At 36.9% G+C, this 8963-nt stretch overlaps 1 pseudogene; it reads left to right on the top strand.

Annotated features, from left to right (window-relative positions):
- Window positions 1-4477: 4477 nt before the first annotated feature.
- On the top strand, window positions 4478-5846 carry LOC132676581 (dnaJ homolog subfamily A member 1 pseudogene; annotated as a pseudogene).
- Window positions 5847-8963: the final 3117 nt, after the last annotated feature.

Here is an 8963-nt window from a genome sequence, read left to right on the forward strand (position 1 = left end):
TGATCTCTAAGACAGAGTAATGGAAAATAACTAAGCTGAGCAAAGAAGAGGAAAGAAAATTATGCAAATTGAGAATACTCTTAGGGAACTCAGTGATTCTTTTTTTTTTTAATTTTTTTTTTCAACGTTTTTTATTTATTTTTGGGACAGAGAGAGACAGAGCATGAACGCGGGAGGGGCAGAGAGAGAGAGGGAGACACAGAATCGGAAACAGGCTCCAGGCTCCGAGCCATCAGCCCAGAGCCCGACGCGGGGCTCGAACTCACGGACCGCGAGATCGTGACCTGGCTGAAGTCGGACGCTTAACCGACTGCGCCACCCAGGCGCCCCGGGAACTCAGTGATTCTATCAAACATAGTAACATTCACATTATAGGGGTCTCAGAAGAAGAAGAGAGAGAAAAGGGAATAGAAAATTTATTTGAAGAAATAATAGCTGAAAACTAATCTGGGAAAGGAAATAAGAGGCACGGAGATTCCCCCCAGAAATTCAATCCAAGGAGGTCTACACCAAGACATATAATAATTAAAATAGCAGAAAGTAATGGCAAAGAAAAACATTTTTAAAGCAGCAAGAGAAAAGAAGTAGTTACATATGGGAAAACCCCATTAGGCTATCAGTAGATTTTTCAGCAGACAGTTTTCAGGCCAAAGGGAGTGGCATAATATATTCAAAAGCACCAAGAGAGAAAAATCTGCAGCCAAGAATACTCTATCCAGCAAGGTTATCATTCAGAGTAGAAAGAAAGAGAAAGAGTTTCTCAGACAATAACTATTAGAGTTTGTGACCAATAAACCAGCCCTACAAGAAATATTAAAAGCGACTCTTTGAGTGGAAAGGAAAGACCGTAAGAGTATGAAAAGTAGAAACACAAAATCAGTGAAAACAAGTACTTCTCTAAAAATCAGTCAAGAGATTCATAAAATAAAAGGAAGTAAATATCTATAGATATAGGACATATATTTAAAATGTGGGAGGGAGAAGAGTACAGAATGGGTTAAGAGTACAGATGGTTAAGTAACCATCAACTTAATATAAACTGCTATATGCAGAAGAGCTTAAGTACATGCCTAATGGTAACCACAAATCAAAACCCACTAATAGATACGTAAGGATAAAGAGAAAGGAATCCAAGTATATCACTAAAAAAGTCAACTTATCATGAGAAGAGAACAAGGGAGAAAGGATTAGAGAAAATCTATAGAAAAAAACAACAACACTGAACAAGTAACTAAATAGCACTAAGTACATACCTATCAGTAATTAGTTTGAATGTTAATGGACCAAATGGTCCAACCAAAAGACATAGGGTGACAGAATGGATAAACAAAACAAAACAAAACAAAAAACAAGACCTGTCTATAGGCTGCTTACAAGAGATTTATTTCAGACCTACAGGCACCTGCATATTGGAAGTGAGGGGTTGGAGAAACATTTTTCATACAAATGGATGTCAAGAGAAAGCCAGAGTAGCAATACTTTTATCAGACAAAATAAACATTAAAACAAAGACTGTAACAAGAGACAAAGAGGGACACTGTATAATAATAAAAGGGACAATCCAACAAGAGAATATAACAATTACAAATATTTATGCACCCAACATGAAAGCACCCCAATACATAAAAACAGTTACTAACAAACAAACGAAAGAATAGATAATAATATAATAATAGTAGGAGACTTGAACACTGCACTTACATTGATGGACAGATCATACAAACAGGAAATCAACAAGGAAACAGTGGCTTTGAATGACACACTGGACCAGATAGATTTAACAGGTATATTGAGAATATTCCATTCTAAAACAACAGAATACACATTCTTTCCAAGTGCACACAGAACATTCTCCAGAATAGATCACATATTAGGTCACAAAACAAGCCTTAACAAATTCAAGAAAATCAAAGTCATACTATGCATCTTTTCTGACCACAATGCTCTGAAACTAGAAATTAACCACAAGAAAAAATCTGGAAAGAGCACAAATACACGGAGGTTAAATAACATGCTACTAAACAACAAATGGGTTAACCAAGAAATCAAAAGTTACATGGAAACAAGTAAAATCAATGGTCCGAAATTTGGGGGATACAACAAAAGTAGTTCTAAGAAGGAAGTTTATAGGAAGACAAGCCTACCTCAAGAAGCAAAAAAAAATAAAAATAAAAAATCTCGGATCCAACAAAACATTAAAAAAATTATTCACCATGACCAAGCAGGATTTATACCTGGGATGCAGGGCTGGTTCAATATCCGCAAAACGACGTGATTCATCACATCAATAAAAGAAAGGACAAGAACCATATGATCCTCTCAATAGATTCAGAGAAAGCATTTGACAGAATATAGCATCCTTTCTTGATAAAAACCCTCAAGAAAGTAGGGCTAGAAGGAGCATACCTCGAGAAAAGCCATATATGAATGAGCCAATACTAATATCATCCTCAATGGGGAAAAACTGAGAGCTTTCCCCGTAAGATCAGGAACAAGACAGGGATGTCCACTCTCACCACTGTTATTCAACATAGTATTGGAAGTCTTAGCCTCTGCAATCAGACAACACAAAGAAATAAAAGGCACCCAAATTGGCCAGGAGGAAGTCAAACTTTCACTCTTCGCAGATGACATGATACTTTACACGGAAAACCCAAAAGATTCCACCAAAAAACTGCTAGAACTGATTCATGAATTCAGCAAAGTTGCAGGATATAAAATCAACACACAGAAATCGGGTGCATTCCTATACACCAACAATGAAGTGACAGAAAGAGAAACCAAGGAATAGACCCCATTTACAGTTGCACAAAAGACCATAAAATACCTAGGAATAAATCTAACCAAAGAGGTGAAAAATCTATACACTGAAAACTATAGAAAGCTTATGAAAGAAATTGAAGAAGACACAAAAAAATGGAAAAAGATTCCATGCTCCTGGATAGGAAGAACAAATGTTGTTAAACTGTCGATACTCCCCAAAGCAATCTACATATTCAATGCAATCCCTATCAAAGTAACACCAGCATTCTTCACAGAGCTAGAACAAACAATCCTAAAATTTGTATGGAACCGGAAAAGACCCCGAATAGCCAAAGCAATCTTGAAAAAGAAAACCAAAGCAGGAGGCATCACAATCCCAGACTTCAAGCTGTATTACGAAGCTGTAATCACCAACACAGTATGGTACTGGCACAAGAACAGATACTCAGATCAATGGAACAGAATAGAGAACCCAGAAATGGACCCACAAATGTATGGCTAACTAATCTTTGACAAAGCAGGAAAGAATATCCAATGGAATCAAGACAGTCTCTTCAGCAAGTGGTGCTGGGAAAACTGGACAGCGACATGCAGAAGAATGAACCCGGACCACTTTCTTATACTATACACAAAAATAAACTCAAAATGGATGAAAGACCTAAATGTAAGACAGGAAGCCATCAAAATCCTCAAGGATAAAGCAGGCAAAAACCTCTTTGATCTTGGCCGCAGCAACTTCTTACTCAACACGTCTCCAGAAGCAAGGGAAACCAAAGCAAACATGAACTACTGGGACCTCATGAAAATAAAACTCTTCTGCACAGCGAAGGAAACAATCAGCAAAACTAAAAGGCAACCAACAAAATGGGAGAAGATATTTGCAAATGACATATCAGATAAAGGGTTAGTATCCAAAATCTATAAAGAACTTATCAAACTCAACACCCAAAAAACAAACAATCCAGTGAATAAATGGGCAAAAGACATGAATAGACACTTCTCCAAAGAAGACATCCAGATGGCCAACTGACACATGAAAAAATGTTCATCACTCCTCATCAGGGAAATACAAAGCAAAACCACAATGAGATACTACCTTACACCTGTCAGAATGGCTAACATTAACAACTCAGACAACAACAGATGTTGGCAAGGATGGGGAGAAAGAGGATCCCTTTCACACTGCTGGTTGGAATGCAAGCTGGTGCAGCCAGTCTGGAAAACAGTATGGAGTTTCCTCAAAAAAACTAAAAATATAACTACCCTACGACCCAGCAATTGCACTACTAGGCATTTATCCAAGGGATACAGATGTGCTATTTTGAAGGGACATATGCACCCCTCATGTTTATAGCAGCACTATCAACAATAGCCAAAGTATGGAAAGAGCCCACATGTCCATCAATGGATGAATGGATAAAGAAGATGTGGTATATATATACAATGGAGTATTACTCGGCAATGAAAAAGAATGAAATCTTGCCATTTGCAACTACGTGGATGGAACTGGAGGGTATTATGCTAAGTGAAATTAGTCAGAGAAAAACAAAAATCATATGACTTCTCTCATATGAGGACTTTAAGAGAAAAAAAAGATGAACATAAGGGAAAGGAAACAAAAATAATATAAAAACAGGCAGGGGGACAAAGCAGAAGAGACTCATAAATATGGAGAACAGGGCTACAAAAGACGACGGATGCGGCGCGCCAGGCGGAACTTTCCAGAACGCTCGCTGAAAAGCGGAGGAGCGGCGGCTGCCCGAGCTGCGCCCAGCAACGTGCTCCTTCCCGCTCTCCCACACCGGCCTCGGCCCCCTCACCGGCTGTAGAAAATGGTGAAAGAAACTACTTACTATGATGTTTTGGGGGTCAAACCCAATGCCACCCAGGAAGAATTGAAAAAGGCTTACAGGAAATAGGCTTTGAAGTACCACCCTGACAAGAATCCAAATGAAGGAGAGAAGTTTAAACAGATTTCTCAAGCTTATGAAGTGCTCTCTGATGCGAAGAAAAGGGAATTATATGACAAAGGAGGAGAACAGGCAATTAAAGAAGGTGGAGCAGGTGGTGGTTTTGGCTCCCCCATGGACATCTTTGATATGTTTTTTGGAGGAGGAGGAAGGATGCAGAGAGAGAGGAGAGGTAAAAATGTTGTGCATCAGCTCTCTGTAACCTTAGAAGATTTATATAATGGTGCAACAAGAAAACTAGCTCTGCAAAAGAATGTGATTTGCGACAAATGTGAAGGCCAAGGTGGTAAGAAAGGAGCGGTAGAATGTTGTCCCAATTGCCGAGGTACTGGAATGCAAATAAGAATTCATCAGATAGGACCTGGAATGGTTCAGCAAATTCAATCTGTGTGCATGGAGTGCCAGGGCCATGGGAAACGGATCAGTCCTAAAGATAGATGTAAAAGCTGCAATGGAAGGAAGATAGTTCGAGAAAAGAAGATTCTAGAAGTTCATATTGACAAAGGCATGAAAGATGGCCAGAAGGTAACATTCCATGGTGAAGGAGACCAAGAACCTGGACTGGAACCAGGAGATATTATCATTGTTTTAGATCAGAAGGACCATGCTGTTTTTACTAGGCGAGGAGGGCATCTTTTCATGTGTATGGACATACAGCTGGTTGAAGCACTGTGCGGCTTTCAAAAGCCAATATCTACTCTAGACAACAGAACCATTGTCATTACCTCTCATCCAGGTCAGATTGTCAAGCATGGAGATATCAAGTGTGTGCTGAATGAAGGCATGCCAATTTATCGTAGACCATACGAAAAGGGTCACCTAATCATCGAATTTAAGGTAAACTTCCCGGAGAATGGCTTTCTCTCTCCTGATAAACTGTCTTTGCTGGAAAAGCGCCTACCTGAGAGGAAGGAAGTAGAAGAGACTGATGAAATGGACCAGGTAGAACTGGTGGACTTTGATCCAAATCAGGAAAGAAGGCGCCATTACAATGGAGAAGCGTATGAGGATGATGAACATCACCCTAGGGGAGGTGTTCAGTGTCAGACCTCTTAATGGGGCCAGTGAAGAACACTGCTGGCATTTTATATGCAGTAGTGAATGAATGAAGGACTATAATCATAGCTCACTACTTGCTATTATTGTTTTTGTTTTAATATTCAACTATAGTAGTGTTTTAAAAGTTAAATGAAGAATAAAAAATATAAAAGCTCAAAAAAAATATGGAGAACAAACTGAGGGTTATGGGAGGGGTTGTGGGAAGGGGGATGGGCTAAATGGGTAAGGGACACTAAGGAATCTACTCCTGAAATCATTGTTGCACTATATGCTAACTAATTTGGATGTAAATTTTAAAAATAAAAAATAAAATTAAAAAAAATAAAAAATCTCAAATAAACAACATAATTTATACCTAAAGGAGATAGAAAGAGAAAAAGAAAACCCAAAACTAAAAAAATAATAGTAATAATAGAACAGATCAATGAAACCAGGAGCTGGTTCTTTGAAAAGATCAACACAATAGATAAATCTCTAGCCACACTCATCAAACAAGATCCAAATAAGCAAAATCACCAATGACAGAGGAGAAATAACCAACACTACAGAAATACAATTGTAACAGATTATGAAAACCTATATGCCAACAAATTGAACAGCTTAGAAGAAATGGATAAGTTCCTAGAAACCTAACAAAACTAAAACAGGAAGAAAGAAAAATTTGAACAGAGCAATTACCAGCAATGAAATTGAATCAGTAATTTAAAAAACTTCCCAAAAAACAAAAGTCCAGGACCAGAGAGCTTCACAGCCAAATTCTATCAAACATTTAAAGAAGAGTTAATACCTGTTCTCAAACTATTCCCAAAAAAATAGAAGAGGAAGGAAAACTTCCAAATTCATTCTATGAGGCCAGTATCACCCTGATATCAAAACCATATAAAGACACCACAGAAAAAGAGAACTACAGGCCAATATCTCTCATGAATATAGAGACAAAAATCCTCAACAAAATATTAGCAAACCAAATCCAACAATACATTTAAAAAAATCATACACAATGATCAATAGGATTTATTCCCGGGATACAAGGATGGTTTAATATTTGCAAAACAATCAACAGGATATGTCACATCAATAAGAGAATAAACACCATATGATTATTTCAATGGTTTCAGAAAAAAACATTTGACAAAGTACAACATCCATTCATGATAAAAACCCTATACTAGGTAGGTTTAGAGGGAACATACCTCAACATAATAAAGGCCATATATGAAAAAATCCCAGTGAATATCATACTCAATGGTGAAAACCGATCTTTTCCCCTAAGATCATGAACAAGACAAGGATCCACTTTCACCACTTATATTCAACCTAGTACTAGAAATCCTAGCTGCAGCTATGAGACAACATGAAGAAATAAAAGGCATCCAAATTGGTAAGGAAGAACTAAAACCATCGCTATTTGCATATGATGTGATACTATGTATAGAAAATGTTAAAGAATCCACCAAAAAACTACTTACTAGAACGGATAAATGAATTCAATAAAGTTGCAGGATACAAAAATCAATGTACAGAAATTTCTTGCATTCCTATACACTACTGATGAAGCAGCAGAAAGTGAAATTAAGAAAATCCCATTTACAGTTGCATCCAACACAATCATATATCTAGGAATAAACTTAACCAACAAGATGAAAGACCTATACTCTGAAACTATAAAACACTGATGACAGAAATTCATGACAATGCCAAGAAATGGAAAAACATTCCATGCTCATGGATCGGAAGAACAAATAGTGTTAAAATGTCTGTACTAACCAAAGCAATCTGCAGATTTAATGCACTTCCTATCAAAATATCAACAGGATTTTTCACAGAACTAGAATAAACAGTCCTAAAATTTGTATGGAACCATAAAAGACCTCAAGTAGCTAAAGCAGTCTTGAAAAAAACAAAACAAGACTGGAGGGATCACAATTTCAGACTTCAAGTTATATTACAAAGTGGTAGTAATTAAAACAGTATAGTACTGGCATAAAAATACTTATATAGATCAATGGGACAGTAGAAAATCCATAAATAAACCCATAATTATATGGTCAGTTAATCTTTGACAAAGGAGGAATGAATATACAATGAATAAAAATAGTCTCCTCAACAAATGGTGTTGAGAAAACTGGAAAGTCACATGGAAAATAATGAAACTAGACCACTTTCTTACACCATACACAAAAATAAACTCAAAATGGATTAAAGACCTAAATGTGAGACCTGAAACCATAAAAATCCGTGAAGAGAGCACAGGCAGTTATTTCTCTGACATTGGCCATAGCAACATTTTTGTAGGTGTGTCTCCTGATGAAAGGGAGATAAAAGCAAAAATAAACTATTGGAACTACATCAAGATAAGAAGCTTCTGCACAGTGAAGGAAATAATCCACAAAACTAAAAGGCAACCTACTGAATGGGAGAAGATATTTGCAAACGGCATATCTGCTAAAGGATTGGTATCCAAAATAAATAAAGAACTGATACAAGTTAATACCCCCAAAATGAATAATCCATTTTAAAAATGGGCAGAAGACATGAACAGACATTTGTCCAAAGAAGATATACAGATGGCCAGTGGACACATGAAAAGATGCTGAGCATCATCCATCATGAGGGAAATGCAAATGAAAACTGCAAAGAGATAATCATCTTACATCTGTTAGAATGGTAAAAATAAAAAACACAAGTAACAACAAGTGTTTGTGAGGATGTGGAGAAAAAGGAACCCTCTTGCAAACTGGTGCAGCCACTGTGGAAGACAACATATGGAGGTTCCTCAAAATTGTAAATACCCTATGATCCAGTAATTGCACTACTGGGTATTTACCCAAAAAATACAAAAACACTAATTCAAAAGGATATACATACCCCTATGTTTATTGCAGCATTATTTACAATAGCCAAGGTAAGCAAGCAGCCTAAGTATGCATCAATTGATGAATGGATAAGGAGGATGTGTTGTATATATATATACACACACACATACACAACATACACATGTATACAATGGCATATTATTCAGTCATAAAAGAGAATGGAATCTTGTCATTTGTGATGACATGGATAGAATATAATGCTAAACAAAAGAAGTCAGAAAAAGACAAATACCATATGATTTCACTCATATGGAATTTAAGAAACAAACATGCAAAGGAAAAAGAGAAACCAAGA

This window comes from Panthera onca, chromosome D1, assembly GCF_046562875.1.
Source record: "Panthera onca isolate mPanOnc1 chromosome D1, mPanOnc1 haplotype 2, whole genome shotgun sequence".
Lineage (NCBI taxonomy): Eukaryota > Metazoa > Chordata > Mammalia > Carnivora > Felidae > Panthera > Panthera onca.